The following is a 23789-nucleotide window of genomic DNA, read 5'->3' as shown; positions in this document are numbered from 1 at the left end:
AATCAACATAACTGTGATATATGTTATGGAATAATTCGTGCTTGTGTAAAATATACATGAAATTATTGTGCTTGTACGAAAAAATCCTTAAAGATTTAAAACCACAAGCCGAAGTTGAGGAAAAAGATTGCTTCACAAATTGGGAAACCACAGATGGCAGCAGAGAGAAAAACTTAATTAGCAAATGAAAATATGTGGCTCCCTGCGGAGATGGGCCCTTTCCCAGGACAGTCCAGACACCCAAGTGATGAATACTTGATAAGTATCTACAATCAAGATAGTCAGAGTCATCAAGGGCATGCATCCCAATATCAGGTTCCTGTAACTCGACATCAGCATTCATTACTTCCCAGAAACGGTTTTGTCCCGCCCAGCACAGAGAAAAGGAAACTACATGAATATGTGAAGCGACAAGAAGAATAGAAAAAAACTGCCCCAGGCAGAAAAAACTGTATAAAACTAACCCGGCAGACACAGTATTTGTGAACAGAGGGGATCCGAAGTGGTAGAGTTCGGATCAGTGTTCACTCAGCGCCGATCCTGGGCTCAACGCTGTCCCTTTGATTGTGGCTATCAGAGACCGAATCTTGGTCACGAAATAAAAGCCTATTTTTTGATTATAAATTTGGCTTTATCATTTATTATCTATAACATAACCCATCAACAAGCTATAAGAAGGCTTGTAGAAAATGGGAAGGACTTCATGATGGCAAGATTCCCCAGGCGGCTGTTATCACTGAGGAAATTAGGAGCCACGAAAGAACTGGATTTACCTCTTGTGGAGAACTCTCCATAACATTAACAAGAAGGACTTCTCTCCCTAAGTGAACAAAAAATACTATTTTAGAAATAGTAAACTAACTAGAAATTTTAGGTTTTGTTTCTTTACATTATCAGTGGGGGGAAAAAAAAGTTGTAGGGGGAGGAAAAGTATTCTGAAGAGTTTGTTTTGATTCTTACTACTTTTTTCTTTTAGTTACTATTAATAAAATTTTCTTTATAGCCTTTTAAAGTTTTGAGCCTACTTTACCTTTCTCCTAATCCTATTGTAACATATGTTATAAAGTAATTCATGCTTAAGGGGAGAACGTATAAAATAAAAATTGTAAAAAGATTTTAACATCCAGTGAGCCTCTGACCATGAGCAGCCCAGGGACAGATGAACAGATGACTACATTGGAATTACAAAACTCCTGGTGGCAGCAGGAGAACAATGCCTCGTTTACTAATAAAAGAACGTGGCTGGCGCAGAGATGGGCTTCCTCCAGAGCCATCAGGGAACATCCAAGGGTGATCATCGCTTGCAAGATACCATCAATCAAGATAACCGAAGTCACCAAGAAACATATATCTAAATACGTGACTTCCCCTGACATGGTCAGCACCTGCCACTACTCAGGAAACAGCGATTGTCCAGCCCTGCACAGTGAAAAAAACCTTCATCCATATGCGAGGTTACAAAAGAAATCAGGGCACCTCTGCCTCAGGCATAAAAAACTGTATAAAACAGCCCCTCTGGAAACGGCATTCGTGAACAGAGGGGGATCCGATGCGATAGAGGTTGGATATAGGTTCACCCAGCAACGACCTCGGGCTCGATGCTGTCTCATTGACTGTGGTTTTTGAGGAACGTAATTTGGTCACGAAAATAAAATCTTTCACATTTATTAATTTGGATTTCTGGCTGATCATTTATACACTATCTTCCTATCTCACAGCAGGAAGTAAATACATAAGTGATTGGCCAGCACTGAAACCCACCATACTCATCAACACATTAGTTTGGAGATCTCAAAATTAGTGAAATCTCAAATTAGCAAACCAAAACCTCTACAACGTTATATTTGGAATAGTATTGATTTGTATAGTGTCGTGAACGGCGGAAGAATTGCAGCACACAATATGTGTGAACAGCAAATCCCCAAGGTTTATTGATAGCTCACACATATTTATATTGGTGTTAATGAAGCTTATACATATTACAAAGCTGAGCTCATTATTGGTTAAAGCACACATAAATCAACCACACCTACTTCTATGCTCTAATGATTATTTTGTTTCTATGTTTACATTCTTATAGCTACTCTACCTAGGCTATCTTCATTTTTCTGGCAAAAGATTCTCTCCCCCATCTTCATGTTGCAGCAAGGTCACCATGACTCTTGTCAGTGATTGGACACTGACTACTTAATCCCCAGCTTGTTTCCCCTATCCTTATCCAACGGTATCACATCAAAGTGGCCTTTCTCAGCTAGCCAATTATCCACAAAGCTCTCCACATTTCCCCCGTTTTTCTGTTGAACAAGCATGGTTTGATTAAATGCGGTAGCTATCATCTTTTGCACCATATTCTGTAAGCATATACAAAAACATGGCAAAATTAATACTAACAACAAAGCTACAATAGCTACTACAATGCCAACCTTAACAATAGAGCGTAACCATGACCCTAAGCTTAAAGATTTGAGCCATCCATCAATACCAAGGCCTGATTCTACCTGTAAGTTCCCAGTTAACCTCCGCAACTCAGAGAGCTGTGAGTGAACAGACTGTGCATGATCAGAAAGATTCATGCAACACATGCCTTCAAATTCTTCACAGCCATGGCCTTGTGCAAGTAAGAGAAAATCAATTGCAGCTCTATTTTGAAGTGTCGCATGGCGAATAGAATCAACATCAAGCGAAAGACTAGAAATCGCTAAAGAAGTTGCATTTGTTTGTTTACCAAGCCAACACCCTAACCTATTTAAAATAGCATGAGCACGTGCTGCTGATACCCCTGGAGCTAAGAAAGATGCTGCAACTATGGCCGCTGGGGACCAAAACTTCACATCATCCCAGCAGTCTGCTGCAAATGCATGAGCCATTCGTTTGCTTCTACGATGGCGGCGGCTCATGTTTAGTATCATGGACATGTTAGGTGTAAGTAGAGACAGCCGTCCAAGTGTACATGGTCCCCCGTGCAGCATTGATGGGATACCGGCCCAAGCACGGTCTCCACATATCAGGAAATATCCCGCTGGCAATTGAATAGGGTCATTTGATGAGACTGACACTGTCTTTGTTGTATAATTGCATTACGGTAGACAGCCATGCTGGAAGTTACAACATTAGAATGGTTCTTGACTGACAGCAGGCTTCTATAGTAAAAATGAATACATGCATCTGCCATCACTGACCCTAACAGCTCCAACTCTTGGGGTTCCTGTGGTGCCATAGGAAAGTGAGAAATCCACTGATCCCAATTATCCACACTTGTCCTAGCATTGCTGACCTTACAAGTTGGTACATGTGAAGGGCACGGCCAGGGATCTGCTGGTAATCCAACCAAACAGGTTGTGAATGGATTTCCAGGAGAAGATAATGACAGGCAAATAGTCCCCTGTTTAGTCAAGTTTGCCAGGGTGACCCATATGTTAGTCTTGGGCTGAGGTGGGGTCCATGCCTGATGGTCTACACTGTCCACAAAAGAAGCAAAAATTAATAAAGCAATAGCATAAAGTTTCCATCCCACCCTGATCTCCCCAGGCACCTTTTTGAACCACCCGGCCATCATGTCTGTCACAAACTTTTAAGAATATCTCTTCTTTCTCAGATTTAGCTTCTTTAGGTTCTTCAAACAATCCTTCAGCACTTGGTTGGGATCCTGAACTTCTGAAATAGGACCTATCACACTTGACTGTGACAGAGGAATATTTCTACTACACTTAGTCTGCAAAATACACGACTGAGATAGCCCCAAAACACATTTGTCTAAATGTTGTATTTCCCCTCTAAACCATGCAAGGATTTTCTGTTCTGGGGATTCATACAACTGTAACCCCTGGAAACCAGGTAGTCCTGTAAACGATTTAAGATCTCTCTGCCAAGAGTCAAACCGCCAATAGAAACTACACTTTTCACACCACAATTCAGCTAATCGAGATTGATGTACCCACTTAGTTTCCTGACAACCTCCACAAAAAAGCAGTATCCATGCAGCACAACGTCTATCATAACACTTACTACAAGCTAAATCCCTAGGCCCTTCAGATTCAAAATCAGAAAACATTGAATGCAAGCTTAATATGTTATCAAGAGATTTGCACCGATCAACTGCTCGATCGATGGCAGCATCACACTGTCCTTTCAGTTTAAGAAGTATTGGTCGAAGGATGATCAACAGCTTCGCCTCCACTCGCTGACGATCCTCTTCTCTCAGTTGATCGAGGTGTTCCATCAAACACAGCTGCTCGGGTCCATTTAGCAGGTACCCACAGAGATCCTGTAGGGGTAGAAACACAAAGATATCCGCGGCCCCAATATAACACCATAGCAGGACCTTGCCATTGTCCTGTTCTAGGATCTCTGTATCTCACCCATACGTCTTTCTTTACACCATCTGTTTCTTGTACATAGCGATGGATCACAGCAGGAAACTTATTTTCCCCGAAAACACACAAGTGGTTCAAAAAAAACACTTTAACAATCTTTCTTGTGGCTCTCTGGTATCCATATATTTACTCAAATGTCTTTTCAAGGTACCATTTGCTCTCTCTACAATCGCTTGCCCTGTAGGAGAATTAGGGATGCCTGTTACGTGTTCTATCCCCCACATCTGCATGAATTGCTTTATTCTTTTGCTACAGTAAGCAGGCCCATTATCTGTCTTGATGCGCTGTGGCACTCCCATTACTGCAAAACAACTGCTGAGATGTCTCTCTACCTGCCCTGCTTTCTCACCAGTCTGTGCTGTGGCCCATATAAAATGACTGTAAGTGTCTATGGTAACATGCACGTACTTCAACCTCCCGAACTCAGCAACATGTGTGACATCCATTTGCCAGGTCTCATTTGTGCTCAGCCCTCTTGGCTTAACTCCCAGACCTAGTCCACAGCCTCCATTATGATGACTACATATAGGACAGGCTTTGACTATTGCCCGAGCCTCCTCCATAGATATCTGAAATTCTCTATGGAGGCCCTTTGCATTCTGGTGGAACATGGAGTGTGCCTCCCTGGCTATGGTTTGCTTGGGAATTGGAGTTGCTTGTGTGATTGAGACTAGCTTATCTGCTCGCATGTTACCCTCTCCCAGACCAATATCCCATTTGTGACTTCTGATATGGATAACACAAAAAGAATGCTTTCTTAGCTTAATTGCTCTCTGCAGCTGCATAAACAGTTCATGTAACCTCCTGTTTTGAACCTCTTTTATAGAGGCATCCTCTATTCGCTCACACACTCCTGCAACATACAAAGAATCTGTTACAATGTTAAGAGGTCCAGAGAAATGCATCATGGCCCATACAACAGCCAATAGCTCCATCGTTTGCAAAGTGTCCAACTCGGTAGCTTGGAGTATATGATGATGCCATTGTCCCACTTCTTGCCAGGTCACTGCAGCAGTTTTGGATTTCCTTCCTGCATCTGTGTAAGCAGTTATAGCATCCAATAGGGGCTTCTGTGATCTTTTTGGGCATTGAATCCAACCCCACTGCCCTATCCAATTCAACGGTATATTGGGAATATCATCAGTGGCAGTCACACTACCGGCTCCCAATAGGGCCTCTTGTAATTCGATGCTGTTTGTTAGGTACCAGGTCAATGTATCTTTCTTCATTGGTATCTGTATCTGATCAGGTTCCTTTCCCGTAATCTGTACCGCCCGTTCACGAACCTTTTTGAGCAAATCAGCTAAAATTTCAATTTTTTGAAGAAGTGTTTTATGCTGTTGAAGTGGAGGAGATATCCATTCCAAGGCCCATATTTCCCCCATTTTTCTGTTATGCTGAGTAAGTGCACCCAGTAAAAATTTTGTTCCACACCAAACTGTCAGCTGTATGGGAAGATCAAGATCACGTCTCCGAACACTGCCTTGTGTGACACAGTCCAATATCTGTTGCAGTGTCTCAACCTGTTCAGGGGTTATACGAACAGGCCGTGCCGGATCAGTTCCCTTTAACAAAGGTCGAAGTTCATCTAACAGTTCATTAGGGATACCAACAATGGGGCGCAGCCACTGTAGGTCACCCAGCAATTTTTCAACATCATGCAATGTATGTAATTTAATGTTTAATTGCAATTTCTGAGGGGTAACAATTTGATCAGTAAGTGTCCACCCCAGATATTTCCAAGGTGCAGATAATTGAATTTTCTCAGAAGCTACTGTCAGTCCATAAAGCTTCAAAGCATCATATATTGCCTGAATTTGTTGACCTGTAAAAGGTTCTGGTTGCGCAAATAAAATATCATCCATGTAATGGTAAATGATTGTTTCAGGCCCGGCATGCCGTAAGGGTTGTAAAGCAGTGTCAACATACAGTTGACACAAGGCGGCGCTGTTGCGCATCCCCTGGGGTAGAGAAACCCATTCAAATCTCTTGTCCGGCTCTCTCTTGTTTAGACCTGCCAGAGTGAATGCAAATCTCCTAGTGTCTCGAGGATGAAGAGCAATAGTAAAGAAGCAGTCCTTCAGATCAATAATCAAAAGTGGCCAGTCCCTTGGCAACATAGCCGGATTAGGTAATCCTGGTTGTAAGGCTCCCATAGGCTCCATTTGTTCATTTAAAGCCCGCAAATCATGTATTAAGCGATACTTTCCCGACTTCTTTTTAACAACAAAGATGGGGGTATTCCATGGGCTTGTTGACAACTGTAAATGTCCTTGTTTATATTGTTCATATACCAGTATGTGAACCTGTTCGAGACTCTCCCTTTTTAAAGGCCACTTCTTAACCCATACCGGAACGTCCGTGGTCCAGGTTAATGGGATTGGGAAAGTCCATGCAATGGCCTTTAGCGCAAAGGGTGTTCATTTGTCAGTTCTTCTCCCATCTGAGCCAAAATGTCCCGACCAATAAGGCATTGCACAGTAGGAGGCAAAGGTACAACTGATAAAACGCTCCGCACAGTTCTGACATCAATAGTCACAGATAGCATGGGTGTGTTTCTTGCAAGTGTCAGGCCTCCAACTCCGGTTACTGGCATTGTGGATGACTGCAATGGCCAGTTGTGGGGCCAAAAATCCGGACTCACAATTCTGGAGTCTGCGCCAGTATCTAATAATCCTACCAAGGTTTGCTTTTCACCCCGATAATCCAAAATTACAGTGCGCTTAGGTCGTACATTCAAGTTCATTGTTAAAAGAGTAAGGCCCCCAGTGGATCCAAATCCATGCTCTCCTCTCGACTGTGCTTGACGAGGGGGTACAGTTTTAGCCAACTGTTGCAAAGGAATCAATTGAGCAATCCTTTGTCCTTTTTCGATTCGCATAGGTGGAAAAAGAGTATGCACCATAATAGAAATCTCCCCTGTATAGTCAGCGTCTATTATTCCAGATAAAACAAATAATCCCATCATGGTAGCCGAGGAACGACCTAAAAGCAAAGCTCCCATAGGTAATCCATCAATAATGAGTGGTCCCTTTACTCCAGTTGGAACCTTTTCTGGGTGGGTGGTGATCAGGGTTACTGTGGCTGCGGCTGCCAGGTCCTATCCGAGGCTCCTGGCGGTGGCTGGCTGGAGGCAGGTTGAGCTGAAGCGGTGACAGCCGCTGCTTGTGTCTGGGCGCAGCGGCTGGTGGACGCGCTGGCTCTGCCGTTTCCCGAGCGGCGTCTGCAGGCTCCGGTGTTGTGGGTATCCAAGTGGCAATTATTACACCAAACACTGATTGCGGGACAGTCCCGTCGCGTGTGCCCCATACCTCCACACCGGTAGCATTTGAATCGGCCAGTAGATGGAGCTCGTGGAGCATTTATTGCTGCTGCTTGGAGCGGGGCGAGGGCTGCTAGCATCTGATTCTGTGAAGACTCTGCCTGTTTCTGTAACCCGACTCCTAGCTCTTTAATAGCATTTACTAGCATTGCTTGTGATCCTATTGGAACATTTGCTAACCGTTCTAAAGCTTCCTCTATAGACCAATTAGCTCCCAGGGTATTTAACACATTCTTGATAGGCTGATTGCTGTTTTGGAGGGCGCACTGCTTTAGCAAGGTCCCTTTCATGAATTCAGGGACTCCTGCCCGTTCAATAGCGTTGGCTACCCTATCTATAAAAGCTCCAAATGACTCATCTCTATCTTGCTTTATTCCCATGTAAGAAGGAATTCCTCCCGGATCCTTAATTCTGTCGATAGCTAAACGTGCCAACCGCATAGCTTCCCTGCACTTTTCAGGACCAATTAATGCCTGTGCTTCCGTTCGAAGAAAAGGCCCGAACCCCATTAATTCCTCCAGGGTTACCCCATATAACGGGTTGCCTGGTTGCCGTACTATTGCGACACATTGCTGAGAGATCATTTGCCAATGTGAGTTGAACAAAAGCTGTTGATGCTGAGTAAAAATGAGCTTTACTAACGCCCTGCAATCTGCTGGCAGCAAAACCTGAGTGCCCCAGATGTAATCCAGCATTTGTTTTGTGGGTTCACTAGTTACTCCAAATTGACTAACCGTGGATCGTAACTGTGATAACAATTTCCAATCCAAAGCAGTTATTGTAGCTTGAAACCCTCCCCCCGCCAGGGGAGAATAAACCACTGGACAGGCAATTTCCATAGCAGCTGATATCGCTTCGTCATCCCCCGTGTCCATGATTTCTTTTGCTACCGCTGCCCATGCCTCCCTTCGCTGCTGTGCAATGGCCCTTGCTAGGTCACTCTCTGACCCGGGGATGGGAGCATTACTAGGTGGAGGAGGTGTAGGGTTTGACACCGGGGCAGGCGGTGTGGACGGCATTGTTGGAGTACATGCGGGGGGGAAGCTGCTGCCTGAAGCATGCGCTGATACTGGCGGGGAGCTGCTGTTTAGAGCAGGAGCTAAAGTCGGCGGGGAGCCGCTGTTTAAAGTAGGTGCTGGTGTCAGCGGGGACGTGCTATTTAAAGCAGGCGCCGATGTCGGCGGGGCAGTGTTGCTTAAAGCAGGCGCCGATGTCGGTGGGGAACTGCTGTTTAAAGCAGAAGGCGATGCCGGCGGCAGATTGACTGTGGATGTAACAGGGGGTAACGGGGAACCAAACCAGTCCCCATAATTCCTGGTTTTTTCATGGGCTGCACTAGCCTGCTGAGCAGCTGTTTCCTCCGCCTGATATTTCAACAATTCATCATGCACGACTCGCCCCAACTTTCCCAACTTTCTTGCAGTTTTATCATCATCTATGACTGCCTGCCACAACTTATCCCCAAATTTACGCCACTCTGATAACTCATGCACTGTGTGAGGATTTTGTAAAGTCCCTGTGCATACCCATAAGCTAACAACCCATGAAGCTCTTTCTGCAAATCTATACCCTTAACCTGATTCTTTTGTAAAAAGTCAGTAAATAAATCATATGCTGCTTGCCTTTCTTTATCCATGTTAAAGATAACAGCGTGCTTCTTGCAGCCCTTCAAGGCGTTGGCAGCACGTATCGGCTGGGGTCTCCGATGAGGTCCCGGGGCGCAGCACTTTCCCTTTTTCAGCGGTGCTTTTGCTGTCCTCGGCTGCGGTAGGACCTGAACGCTATACACCGATCGACCGTGGCTACCGGCGAAACACGTCTCAGGTCACCATTTGTCGTGAACGGCGGAAGAATTGCATCACACAATATGCGTGAACAGCAAATCCCCAAGGTTTATTGATAGCTCACACATATTTATATTGGTGTTAGTGAAGCTTATACATGTTGCAAAAGCTGAGATCATTATTGGTTAAAGCACACTTAGATCAACCACACCTACTTCTATGCTCTAATGATTATTTTGTTTCTATGTTTACATTCTTATAGCTACTCTACCTAGGCTATCTTCATTTTCTGGCAAGCGTTTTTCTCCCCCATCTTCCTGTTTCAGCGAAGGTCACCATGACCTCTGTCAGTGATTGGACACTGGTTACTTAATCCCCAGCTTGTTTCCCCTATCCTTATCCAACGGTATCACATTGAAGTGGCCTTTCTCAGCTAGCCAATTATCCACAAAGCTCTCCACAGTATAGTGTCTTTTTTTTTGTATTTTGGGTAATGATCTGGTGTTTGTATATTTTCTGTAGACTTTGGTTAATAGTTATATATTTAAATTTTTTTACACTTGAAACATGGTTTTTTGGTGAGTTTTGTTATTATTTCTGTGGAATTGTTTTGTTGAGGAGTTATATGGAGAGTTGTGAGGGTTTTTTTAAACTTTGACTTGTTGTTTATAGAAATGTTTTGAATTGTTCTTTTAAGATGTTTGTTTGGATTGTTGTTACATGTAAAGAGTGTTTACTTTGTGGTAGGTTTTGATTATTTGAGGTAAGGTTGGTTGTGGATTAGGTAAGGTACTAATTATGCATTTGTATTTTTTATTGGTGTTAATGAAAGTCAAGTTTTGAAGTAGATGAGGATGTGTTACTTTATTGCTCTACTGTTTTTTTTATGTTTGAGTAAGGTGATCTATGAAAGAGGTGCCAGAGAACCTATTTATAATTTTAATTGGATAATTAGGTTACAAGCTGTCTTTGAAATAATAACCAACCAGACAGCTACAGCTCTTGACCTTCTTGCTGACCAATCCACTCAGATGAAAAATGTGGTATTTCAGCATTGGATGGTATTAGATTATCTATTAGCAGAAGAAGGGGGAGTGTGTGGAAAACTAAATGAGACTAACTTCTGTTTGCAAATAGATGACAATGGAAAAGTGGTGAAACAAATAACAAAGGGAATAAAAAAGTTAATTCATGTACCAGTCCAAACATGGAAAGGATGGGAATGGGACATGTTTTTGAGGTTACTTGGTAGACCGTGGGTTAAACTAATACTTTTTCTCATCTTATATGCTATAGCAATTCTAATCTTTTTACCATGAATGATACCTTGTTTGGTGCAACTCATTCAGTATGTGACCAAGGGGATACAAGTAGTAGCCATGCCTACTGATCTAGAAATGGCTACAAAGGGACAAAAAATGCCACTGCAAATAATCCCAAAACCAAAAAAGACCCAGGAAAAGAAAATTAGGTCAATGGTAACTAAAGTTTGTAAAGACAATTATTGTGAAACTAAGAAGAGGAGCAACTGAAAGGAATGAGAAGAAGGTGTCTTTACAAACTGTGGGCCTGATGGTAGATAAGGCCAGATACTGTTAGGTGAAAGAAGCAATGGGAGGAACCATAAATTCCATAGGAATTCCACTAATTGACACAGACTGTTGCTTACCAAGGCCGTGCTAAATTCCTGGACTTAAAGAAAAAGAACAGAGACACAAAAAAAAAAAAAAATGAAGGGGGAAGGAGGGGGGATGCACATTGGAAGAAGGTCTGTATGAGGAGATTTGGGAAGTCTGTACTTCTCAAGTACCTCAGCCAATGGGGAAAGAGAGAGGGAAATGTGGCCGGGAAATTAGGATAAAAAGGAGGTTGCATCCTCCAACAACTTGAGAGACCCCAGGGGAAATGCCTCATGGCCTCTCCCTTTATACGAATAAAGTTACAGGACTCCTGTCTTCTTTTTGGACATAAACCTCTGACATCGTGGATTAACTTTCCTGACACCTTGAAGACATACTGAGGACAGTTTAGCCTGAAGTTTTATTCAATACTCCACTTCCCTCCCTTGGTGACACTATAAATTTTGTAAAGAAGCAGCTTGAGGCCAGGTGTGGCACATCAGGGATCAAGTGATATTGCCATCAAGAACCCAATCCCTCCTGTCCCTCATTCCCGAGTAGTTGGAGCATTTACAGGGGGCATGCTGGTTTACTAAAGTTGCTTATAATCTTTTTTGTGTTCATCAAGGTAACGAGTGGAAAAGGGCCTTTGTTTGCACATATGGCCATTCTGAGTATTGTGTGATACCTTTTGGCCTCTCTAATGCTCCTGATACCTTTCAGGGCTTTGTCACCAATGTTTTCTGTGACTTGTTGGACAATTAGGGCATTTTAGTTGTCTCGAGGATGTGGGAGGAACATGTTCACATTCAAGAGGATCTCTCCCAGCTTTGGCTTCACTGCCTTTATGCAAAGCTGAAGTATGCCTTCCTCCAACAGCATACAGACTTCCTGGGGCAGTCATCTGCCCCCAATGGCATGAACATGGTCACGAAAAAGACTGATACCCATCTTTTTTGGCAGTGTCCCATGGTGGTGTGTGGTATGCAATGCTTTTTAGGCTTTGCTAATTTTTAATCGGTATTTTACTTGGAATTTTGCTCAAAAGGTTGCTCTGCTCAGAGCATTGACTCATAAGGCTGTCTCTATTAAGTGGAAACACAAGGTTCGGGGGGCCTTTGATGACTTGAAGCAGGCATTTACGATGGTCCCAGTTTTGTCCCACCTGGATACCAGTCATCCCTTTGTGATGGAGGCAGATGCTTCTGTCCATGCTGTCAGGGCAGTACTTTCTCAGTGGCATTCACTGAATGGACAGCTTCATCTTTATGCCTATTTCTCCTGCCAGTCGACTGCCGCAGAGAGGAATTAAAATGCCTGGGATGGAGAGCTGTTGGCCCTCATGGAGGCAGGTGCTGAGTGGAGGCACCTTCTTGTGGGACCTGTTGAACCCCATTTGGTTCTGACTTACCATTGAAATTTGGAATATTTTAGGAATCTGAAGTGCTTCTCTCCCAGCTGAATTGTTGGGCAACTTTTCGCTCTCAGTTTCCATTTATTGTCACCTACAGGCTGGGTAAACAGAATGACAGGGCAGATGCCCTGTCATGTCAGGAAGCTTCAGCAGGAGATGCTGCGGCAGATCTGCTACCCTGTCACTTTTCTCTGCAAATTTTTCTTGCGGCTATGCCAGCCAGTACCTTAATTCTGTGCATCAGGTGATGGCTGGTGATCTGTTAGCCATTAGTTTTGAGCAGGGGATACTTCACAGAATTTGCAGGAGAAGGATGGTTGTCTGTATTGTGATGAGGGACTGCATATCCCTGCTGACCAACTGTGCATGTAAGGCCCATTAGAACTGTCATGACACACTGACAGCAGGGCAGGGTGGTCATCCTACCTCATCAACCTCTACCTCCATCTCCAGTTATGGTCCAGGGCCAGAGAGAATATTGTGTCTGGGCTATTTTGGATTCCAGGATACTCTGGGGAACCCTGCAGTATTTGACTGATTGTGTGGGTCATGGACCAGAGGTTTCTGGGCACCCATTATCCTGCTAAGTTTGGTACACTGGAGGATGTGGGGGAACACCCTGGGTGAAGGCAGGAGATAGGGTTACAAAGATGTCCGTTCAAATGAGATGGTCTTCTGTAAATATTAAGTCTTCAAATGCCACTGTTGTGGTATCAGGAGAGTTAATAAAACTGATTAGCAGGCAGAGCTCAGCTTCTCCAAGCTACTTCCTGTGGAGGCTTGAAGGCCTACCACTAAGGCTATAGCACTTCAATCCTGGAGGGGCAGAAACAAGCTAGGAGAAACACCCCTCTAAGGTTAGGGTGAGAAAAGCCTCCCTCCCATGGGCCTCTGCAGGCACATGTTAATGTTTCAATTTTCATTGGTTCTCCCAGTTGTTCCACCCCAGTTCAGCCCTCATTCACCATATATGTATATCCCCTAGAATGTTCTCCCCTTTCTCAATCCCTATTGGCCCCAGTTTGCTGCAGTGTTCCGCCCCTGTTATCCCATTGGTTCCCCTAGTTTGCTGTCCCTCCCCTGCACCACTTTTCCCTGTTCCCATTGGTCCTTGACCCTCAGATCCACCCCTTTTTTCCCATATTTAACCCCGTGCCCTCCACCCTGCTGGGTCTCTGTTCCTGGACCCTCTTCAAAGCAATAAACAGCCTTTGGCTCTCCAAAGACCTGTCTTTCGCCTTTCTTTGTTAGCTCTTTTGCAAGTGTGCTCTGGGCTCTGAAAGCACAGATCACTCTCTGGGACTTGTTGAAGCGCACCACTTCAACTGCCTGCAAGACCCTTTGAATCTTATGTCTCTGTGTCTTCTATTGGGCCTGCCCTGACAAGCAGCTCCTTCAGAGAACAGAGGTATATCCACCGAGTGGAACTTAAGGTTATTACACATGTTGTTGTTATATTAGCAAAGTAAAGAAAGCAGCATTTAAGTCTCCACATTACCATCCTGATTCACTTTGAAGCTTCATATCCATCTGTCAATAAAATTTACCTTATTACAAACAACTACATACATATTAAAACTGTACTTTCTTGGTTAGATATTTATGGACTATGACAAATATCTCAATCATAATAATGAAATGACACTAACAGAATTTGACTGTGTAGACATAAAAACGCAGCACATTTGAAACATTACATGAAAAAGTTTAACAAGTGAAAAAAGACAATGGAAATAGGTGATCTGTGATACTGTTTTCTACCAAGCTTCACAGTAAATTTTTCCAAGATGACAAAATTTAAGCTCATATGTAAGTACACATTATTATGCCATACTTTCACACAGCAGAGAGCATATGATTGTTCTAGTGAAAGTGAGAATATGCATGCTTTAGATGGCAGAAGATTGCCAAGGTTGAGGAAAGACATTCAGTGTAAACTGCAAATGTTAATGCAATTGTGTTTTCCTGTTTAAGGCTCATATTGGTGAAAAATGTAACTTATAGGTATGTAACTGAAGTTATTTTAAATATTAATAATTATCACTGGTTAAACGCACAGTTGTAAATTGCAATAGTATTAACAATTTTGCTTCAATTTGTTACAGAAAACTTGGATAAAATTATTTTCTGAATATTAAAGAATATTGTGACAATCATGTAATATTGAAGAATTATATATTAAAGAAAAGGCTTAATTTTTAGCCCAATATTTGGCAAATAGGGTTGCTACCCATGTAGCTTAAGAAACTGAAAAAAAAAACCCGTTGATTTTATGATGAACAGGTTATATGCGCAGTTTATGAATTAACACAAAAGTTACAATTTTAAGAGAACAGCTTACATTGGAATAATTATTAAAAAAAAAAAAAGACCAAAGGAAATCACCTATTTCACCAAAAAGCAAGTCACTGTGTATTCATTTTAAACGTTTTCAGTTCAGAAATCTTGCATAAACATAGCCAGCTCTATTACCTCAAGATCAGTCTTGGTTCTTGCCCCAATTACATTTCTCATGAGGCTGTTCTAGAGCTTCATGACTGAAGATAAGAAATCTGTTTCCAGCTTAAGTTGATAGACAGCTATCCTATCCTTGGACTCTTTTTGCTAGGTTAAACAAGGCAAGCTCTTTTAGCCTCCTCTTGTAAAACAGGCTTTCTGCTTCCTGGATCATCCTAGCAGTCCTTCTCTTCACCTGTTTGAGTCAACTCATTTTTCTTGAACACAGTCAGAACTGTACACAGTAATCAAGATGAAGTTCTACATCGGTGGCCTTGTGCAACAGGATTAACATTTCCCTCTCTCTTTACTGGAAATATGTAGCAGGATGGTCTGCCTATATGGGGGTAAAACAGCTCAAACAATACCCTATTTGCAAAAGTGCTGGATGGAGAAGGGGGAGGTCATGCTGCTTTCAGTGTCGAAGAATGCTGAGACCAGCCTGACTCATCAAACCCAAAGTTAAATATTCTGAGGAAGAACAATGTTTCCTGGACTATAAAAGCCCAGTGCCACTTTTTAACAGTAGGGTCTTCTAACATATCCCTTCTTGGAGTATGTGTGGAGATTCTCGCCTTGAGTGGGGACACCTGTAGGCACACAGTGTGTGGTAATTGGGAATAGGCCTGTGCCCGAGCCTCATCTCTAATGGGCTACAACTGTGAAAAGCAGGTGAACAGTATTGAAAGCAATGAGACACGGAGTGTAGGAATGTGCCCCCTGTTGACAGAGTGACCAAATTATCATTTGTCTCCTTAAAAAGGAAAAAAAGCCCAGAAGTTTCTCTCCTCAATTAGGTAAAAAGACACCTCATAGGACCTTGGGGACTCCACCTCAAACTTAAGGATAGTCAATTGGACAGAAGCCAAAAAGTCCTGCCTAAGCAATTGACTAGAAAAAGAAGAGAACAAAGGAACTAATTGCTTTTGTGAGGTGTTTTATCAGGAGCAAGAGCCTCTTGCACCTGGCTCGGGTTTTCTCTGTAAAGAGCTTTGTTATTTTTGCCTTTTATTAAAACTTTTCTGTTTCCAACACTACCACAGAAGCCATCCTGCTGATTTTATACCATCTGAGGTAGCTGAGCTATCTCAGGTGTGATATAGATCTCCAAGAGCTCATAAGACCCGGCTCAAGGAGATCCCTATATCAATGGAGTGCCAAAGTGTACTGACCAATCATGAAAGGGAATAGAAGGCACACAGGTGGAATGCATGAACAATGAGGGGTATAAAAGGTTGGGCTAAATAACAAGAAGAGTAGATGCTTATAGCCTTCTGAAGTGGTGTGATGTTACTCTGTATGGGCAGACACCTGAAGCCTTCTGATGTGGTATGGTGTTACTCTGTATGAGTTGAAGCTTTCTGAAGTTGTATGATGATACTCTGTGTATCACGGCCATCTCAACTGTGATGTATGCTGTGGCATATGCTGCAACAGACACCCCTCAAAGTTACTCCTTAAGGCTGAGCAAAAGAGATTTGCCCATGGTCATTAGTACGGGTAAGTAACAGCAATCTCTACTTCATAATTATTTTGCTAGCTTTAATATCACTGTTTCAATGTTGCTTCAGTAAATAGTGCATTATGCTACTAGTTATAGCTACCTATGCTGCCGAGCCATCCTGCTGGTGCTGCGGGAGATCATGGGGCTAGAAACAGAGGTGGCTCTGCAGACCCCACGGCTGGAATTGAACACAGCAGGAGCCAGAAAACAGCCATGCAGCCCAAGCAGCCACTGCCATTGTGGCCCAGCCCCTGAGATCTTGGCACAGCACCCTCCAGTGCAGCCTGAAATCCTATACCACAACTACTCCGGCCACTGCTGGTAAGAGATTACAAGACAATCCACAGGCCTGGGTAAGATATTAACTCTTTCAGTGCACAGATGAAACTTTCAGACATCAATCCTCTCTCAAGTCAGAGAAAAAGAAAGGGTGAAGATATGTAAAGAAAACAGCATAGAGACACCGAGGTCTGTGAAGAAACAGTCAAATCCCAGATGGGAGGGGAATGAGGAGATGCCTTAGTCTTGAGCTGAAATTCTTTTGTAAGGCCATAGTGATGGACTATGATACACTAGAATATCCCTGTAATTCATGAAAAGCATGGAGGGATGGAGCGTTCAAACTGTAGACATGAGCAAGACACTTGTGCTGAGGCAAGTAGATGTTGAAGCAACTGTGATCCAATTGCAAGCTTGAATAGAGAGAGATAAGAGTGGTTAAAAATCTTTGCCCCCACGGAAGAAGAAGACCTCTGTTCCCAGAGATGATCTCAGAGATAGATTAAGAGAACCTTTGCTTCTGAACAGCTCATCCTTAAAAGTGTACCCTATTAGCCAAAGATTAAGCCCTTGAAAACAGTTGTGGGGAAAGCTGTAAGTCAAGGGGAGGAGGGGCGGGACTTTCACATAGCAATCAGATTTCCTTCTCCCAGGCAGCTGGTTCACTGTGACATTAAAGCCACAAGAGAACTGTTTCTTGTGGAAAAGTCTCCATGTCATGGCAGGAGAAACTTCTCTCCCTAACTGAACTGAAGAAAGATTATTTTAGAGGTAGTAAACTGACTGAAAATACTAGGTTTTGTCTCTTTATGTTGTCAGTAGGAAAGGAAAGAGTAGTTGGGGGGAGGAAAAGTATTCTGAAGGCTTATTCTGATTTTTATTATTCTCATTTTAGTTTTGTTAATAAGGCTTTCTTTATACTCTTTTGTTTTGAACCTGCTTTGCTTTTCTCCTAATCCTTATCTCACAGCAGAAAATGAGTAAATAATTTTAGTGAGTGCACTGGCATTTGGCCAGTGCTCAACCCAATACACATACTTATATAAATATATTTGGTTTATCATCCTTAATCCTGTGGGACAAAATTGTGTAAAGGCTCAATTACACCTATACAATCTTTTAGATATAAACTATTGACTAAGTCTGCAGTCTAGGATTGGATCCAGCTTCATGCAGGCTGCTCTCTGAGGAGTAGTTTAGGAAGTGAGGGGGTCCTTTTTGAACCTCATGACTCAAAAGGAAGGCTTCTCTAATAAGCTTTGTCTGAAGCTTCCCTTTTGCCCATGACAAAATACCTCACCCAATATATCCTAGGAGCACGTTTACCCTTTTCACAGCTGCTCAAAGTAATCCTGCATTCAGCTAATATACTCAAATCTTTTTTATCCTACTTCAAGCTGAAGAGCTTTAGTTGTATATAAGAATTCCTATTCTCAGTCTTTGAATAGATCCATCAATAATTTTTTTGCCATCAAACTAGCAGTGTCACAGATAACTTTTGAAGACTGGGAATTACCCAGTTCTGTACAATTTGGGCATGTTAAGCACTCTGTTAGGCCAAAAGAACACAGTTCAGTACAGAGCTGTGGTAGTCAAAGTAAACAGGACAATTATATGCAAGAAGTTTTATATTCAAAGTCAGAGGTTTGCCAGTAAAGTACTTATATGAATTAAAAAACCAAACCAAAACGCTTAAAATAAGTTTTTACCTATCTTTTTTGCTCCTGCTTCTTTGTTTCCCTGCAAAAAGTCTTAGATCTTCTTCAGTAGGATGCCGATACCATTGTAAACTGAGAAAAAAACACTTCAAGTAAAACAATGTCAGTATGATCAATTCAGAGTGCTTTTTCTTGTAAAACTATATATAAAAACACATACTTACACACATTAGGCTATGTATTTTGCAGCACCTACCCAAAATAACTTTGTGTTAGAAGTACCAACACTGTCTCAGCTGATCAATTACAGCTAAACTTCAACTGTCTCCAGTATAAAAGGCACATGCTCATAATTAGAAAGGTTTGCAACTATCAACACGCCATTCAAGTGAAAGCAATTGTGCTTCTTAAAACACCCATTTTTAAAGTTGTCATCTACCACATCAAAGACTGTACCTATTTTGGAGAAAGGTCACTGTCATTACAATTACTTATGAGAATCATGTTCTAAATGATTTTACTAAGGATAACTACTCTTCTAAAAAGAAAAGTAACTTAAAAAAATATGTAACAGCTGTTATGAAATAACCATAACCAGTCTTTTTTCTTACAAGAACCAGATCTTAACATCTACATTCCTGTCCTAAAAGACACAACAGTGATATCTTCAACTCTTACTAGAAAGAAGAAGAAATTAACAGCACAAATTACAAATTCATAGATATTTACAAATTAAAGGTATTGAAATGTAGCATAGAAAAAAATTGGTACACTGGATTTATATGGGGATGTTTTGACAGTAGGGGTGTGTGTGTGTGGGGGGGGGGGTGTCTGCAGGGGTGGCCTCTGTGAGAAGACACTGGAAACTGCCCCTACATCAGCCAGAGCCAGTTCCAACCGACTCCAAAATGGACCCACCGGTGCCCAAGGCCAAGCCAAGCACTGATGTTAGTAGCGTCTCTGTGATAGCATATTTAAGAAATGGTAAAAAACTGTGCAGCAACTGTGAGAGAGAAGTGAGGAAAAAATAGAAATGAGAGAAACAATCCTGCAGACACCAAGGTCAGTGAAGGAGGAGGGGGAAGAGATGCTTCAGGCACCATAGCAGATACTGCTTTACCCAGGGGTGAAGACCATGGTGAAGCAGGTTGTTGCCCTGCAGCCTATGGAGGTTCACACCATAGCACGTATTCACATTGCAGCCCATGGAGAACCCCTAAATGCAGCAGGTGGATATGTACTGAAGGAAGCTGCAGCCAGAGGAGAGCCTATGGTAAAGAAGATTTTTCTGAAGGTCTGTAGCCCATGGGAGGGACCCCACACCGCAGAAGGGAAAAAGTATGAGGAATAAGGAGTGGCAGAGACAAACCCCTATTCCCCTGCACTGCGCAGGGTGACTGAAGGATGTAAAAGACTCATAGTCTTGTGTTGGAAGGGACCTTTAAAGATCATCTAGTCCAACCACCTTGTAGGAACATGGTCCACTAGATCAAGTTGTTCAAAGCCCCATCCAACCTGACCTTGAATACTTCCAAGGGTGGGGCATCTACAACCTCTCTGGGAAACCTCTTCTAGTGTCTCACCACCCTCATTGTATTTAAAAAACAAAAAAAGTCTTCCTTACATCCAATCTAAATCTACTCTCAGTTTAAAACTCTTGCCCCCTGTCCTCTCACTATCTGCCCATGTAAAAAGTCTCCTTTCATCTTTCTTATAAGCTCCTTTTATGCACTGAAAGGCTGCAATAAGGCCTCCCCAGAACCTTATCCAGTATGAACAAGCTTGTCTTCCTAGGAGAGGTGCTCCAGATGTCTTATCATCTTTGTGACCTCCTCTGTACCTGCTACAACAGGCCCGTGTCTTTCTTGTGCTGAGGACCCCAGAGCTGCACACAGTACTCCAGGTGGGGTCATAAGAAGGCAGAATAGAAGGGCAGAATCCCCTCCACTGCCCTGCTGGCCATACTGCTTTTGATACAGCCCAGGACAGAATTGGCTTTCTGAGCTGCAAGCAAACACTGCCGGCTCATGTCCAATTTTTCATTCACCAGTGCCCCCAAGTCCTTCTCTTCAGGGCTGCTCTCAATCCATTAATCTCCTAGTCTGTACTGATATTAGGAATTGACCCGACCCATGTGCAGCACCTTGCACTTGGCCTTGTTGAACTTCATGAGGTTCTCATGAGCCTACTTCTCAAGCCTGACAAGGCTCCTCTGGCTGGCATCCCTTCTCTCAAGTGGATCAACTGCACCACACAGGTTGGAGTGTTTGACATTAAATTGAACTTTAGTGGAGGATGAGAAGGTTGAAAGGAAGAACAATGGTGGGACAAACATGCAACTAATGCTTTAGGAGAAACTCCCAATCTGGGAAGTTTGATTGCTGGTATAATTAAGTGTTTAACAGGAACTTGCACAGAGCTCACTGACAACATCTTAAAATAATTTAAGAATTAGTATGAGTTCAAACTAGCAATGGTATAAAGAACACAATGTGTTCAATAGGGGTTTCTACATGGGTGTATGTAGGTGTTATTGTGCTAAATATTTGACTTATGCTGGAATTTTTTCAACAGAAAATAAGTTTAGTACAAGCTAATAATATACTATAGAAATTTAAAACACTGAATATTATAAGTTTGCCCTGAAGGAATTCACTGTCAGTTCAAACACAAAAACAAACCAAAACAAAAAAAACACAAATAGAAAAACACCTCACCAATCCACATCCCCCAATAAAAACCACCCACCCCAAAGAAACCCAGACTAGACATTGACATGAAGGGGGGGAGTGAATTTTGTTGTTTTTCTTGAGACATCTGTAAAAGTGAAAATTATTTCATTCATTCGCTGTCATCATATGAGGTCCCAGGTGAAACATTTATTGTTTTTGCAAAGGAACTTGGATACAAAACAGACACTGTAAGACTGAGAAGTAACAATGCAGCTACCTTTTCATCAAAGACAAACTACAAAGATACTTTTTTCTTTCTTAGTTTTTATATGATCTAGATAAAGTGGTTAAGTTCAGAAATAGTCATCTGCTCATCTGCTTTAGCACTCATCTCCCAGATTTGAACTTGACATTTTGAATGCACTACAAGTAAGTGATAACCCCTTTCAATCATGCAAATCACTTGTGTTGGAAGCTTTTTTTTCAACAATCTTTCCTACAGATGGACATACAGCACCTAAAAAAGAAGCAGAGAAAATTTCTTGTTCTGTGTAGTGTACTACTACAAATTAATGATGCTTTAACCATAACTACGATATAATTACACTCTAGAACTACAGTTCAAATGATTCATAGCAATGTTTAATAGTATGAGTCAAATAAATAAGCCCTACATACCTTGTGTTTGAAATCTCTAAACCAAGAGATTTAAACATTTTAATAAAGGTAGACTTAAAGATTTGGAGTTCATATGTGTTCCAGATTAGATATGGTTAAAGTTACAGAACTGTACCTTTGACATTAGTTTGAATTAGTTTGAATAGAAACACCACACATATTCCCTGGTTGAATCAAATGAAGGTCATGAATGAATGATCAACAAATCATCAGTTTTCTTCTCTTTTCCTAAAATGGACCCCAATATAAGACAGAAGTATCTGATAATCTTTAAAAGCAATTGGGATTGATTTATCAGTTAAAAATTCAAAGGCCTACGCAAATACCTGTTGCCGATTAACTGAGTTCAGTTAATATGATAACTGAAATTCTTTTCAAGCTCTGAAAACAGTACAGATTTACTGTTGAAAACATTTATATTTTTTGTCAAATTTAAGATTTTTAATTTTTCACTTCCCTAGACCTGCTGGCCATGCTCTTTCTGATACAAGAGGGGATGTCATTGGCCTTCTTGGCCACCTGGGCACACGCTGGCTCATGTTCAGCTGCTGTCGACCAGCACCCCCAGGTCCTTTTCTACAAGGCAGCTTTCCAGTAACTCTGCTCTGAGCCTCTAGGGCTGCAGAGGGTTGTTGTGACCCAAGTACAGGACTCAGCACTTCACCTTGCTGAACCTCATACAATTGGCCTCATCCCATTGATCCAGCCCGTCCAGATCCCTCTGCAGACCCTTCCCAACCATTAAGATCAACACTACCACTGAACTTGATGTCATCTGTGAAGTTGCTGAGGATGCACTCAATCCACTTGTCCAGGTTGTTGATGAAGACATTAAACAGGACTGACCCCAATACTGAGCCCCAGGGTGTTACTGTGACTGACAGGGGCCTCACCCAATCACACCTCTCCCAAGGCTGCAGGCATCTCACTGGCCAGAACCTGAAGGGGCGTAGAGTTTTAGCCAATGAAAGTATCCAGACTGGGTTTTTCAAATGCCCTATATAAGGAAGGGCATGGGAACTAAAAACTCTTTGTTGCCACATGAATATAGGGATGAGTGGTCTTTGTCTCCTGCCCACTCTCCCCCCCACATGACACTCACACGTGGTGACCCACGAAGTGATTAGGACTCAGCCATATTTTGTGCACAGAGCAAAGGAGACAGACGGTGTAAGAGCCGGTATGATGTAAAGCCGGTGTTATAAATGGTCAAATCGGTAGCCAAATTTATGAAAAATTTAACAAAGATTTATTGGATCGATAACAAAAAATAGAATTTCGAAAAAGAACCCCCACAGCCAAGACAGCGTCAGCCCCGGGTGCAGGCGCTGGGTGAACTAGGGTCCACTAACAAAGTGACAGCATTTCCCCAGGAGTTCACCCTGAGTGCTTCCAGCGGCTAGCTTATATACAGTTTATTCTGCCTGAGGCAGAGATGACCACATGTTTCTTTGTGTCTCTTCACATGTAGAGCGGGATCCATACATGTGCAGGAACAGACAAAGACAAATCCGGAGACTCAGACAAATGTCTGAGTATTCAGGCAGAAGCTGTATTCACATGTAGTAGAGTGATCCCAGTTCCTGAGTACCGCAGATGTAATCATGCCCAGGTGCAGGTCTTGTGAGTTTCTTGAGACATTCCATTAATCATGGTCCAGGAAGGTCTAGATGCTATCTCCCAGGTGCAGATGCCAGGGGAAATCATTTATGATGGTCTGGGACTGTCCTATTCATACAGTAACAGACCTGATATTATCTTAACGCTGTCCGGGAACTGATTACAATGAGAATAGAATTCTGCTCCCAGCCAGAGTGGTCAAAGGCATAACTTTGGACCTTCACAATATTTTATACACACATATATCTATCTATATAGCATGAATTATGTCTACCATATATTACACCAGGATTATTACAGCATCAGAGTTGAACAGCAGCGTTGGAGCTGGAATACAATACGGCGTAGAGCTGGACATCGGTGTTGGAAA

Source organism: Agelaius tricolor, unplaced genomic scaffold, assembly GCF_023055355.1.
Source record: "Agelaius tricolor isolate 1412-34295 unplaced genomic scaffold, bAgeTri1.0.p SCAF_21, whole genome shotgun sequence".
Lineage (NCBI taxonomy): Eukaryota > Metazoa > Chordata > Aves > Passeriformes > Icteridae > Agelaius > Agelaius tricolor.
The sequence above is the reverse complement of the archived record's forward strand: the minus strand, read 5'-3'. Positions refer to the sequence as shown.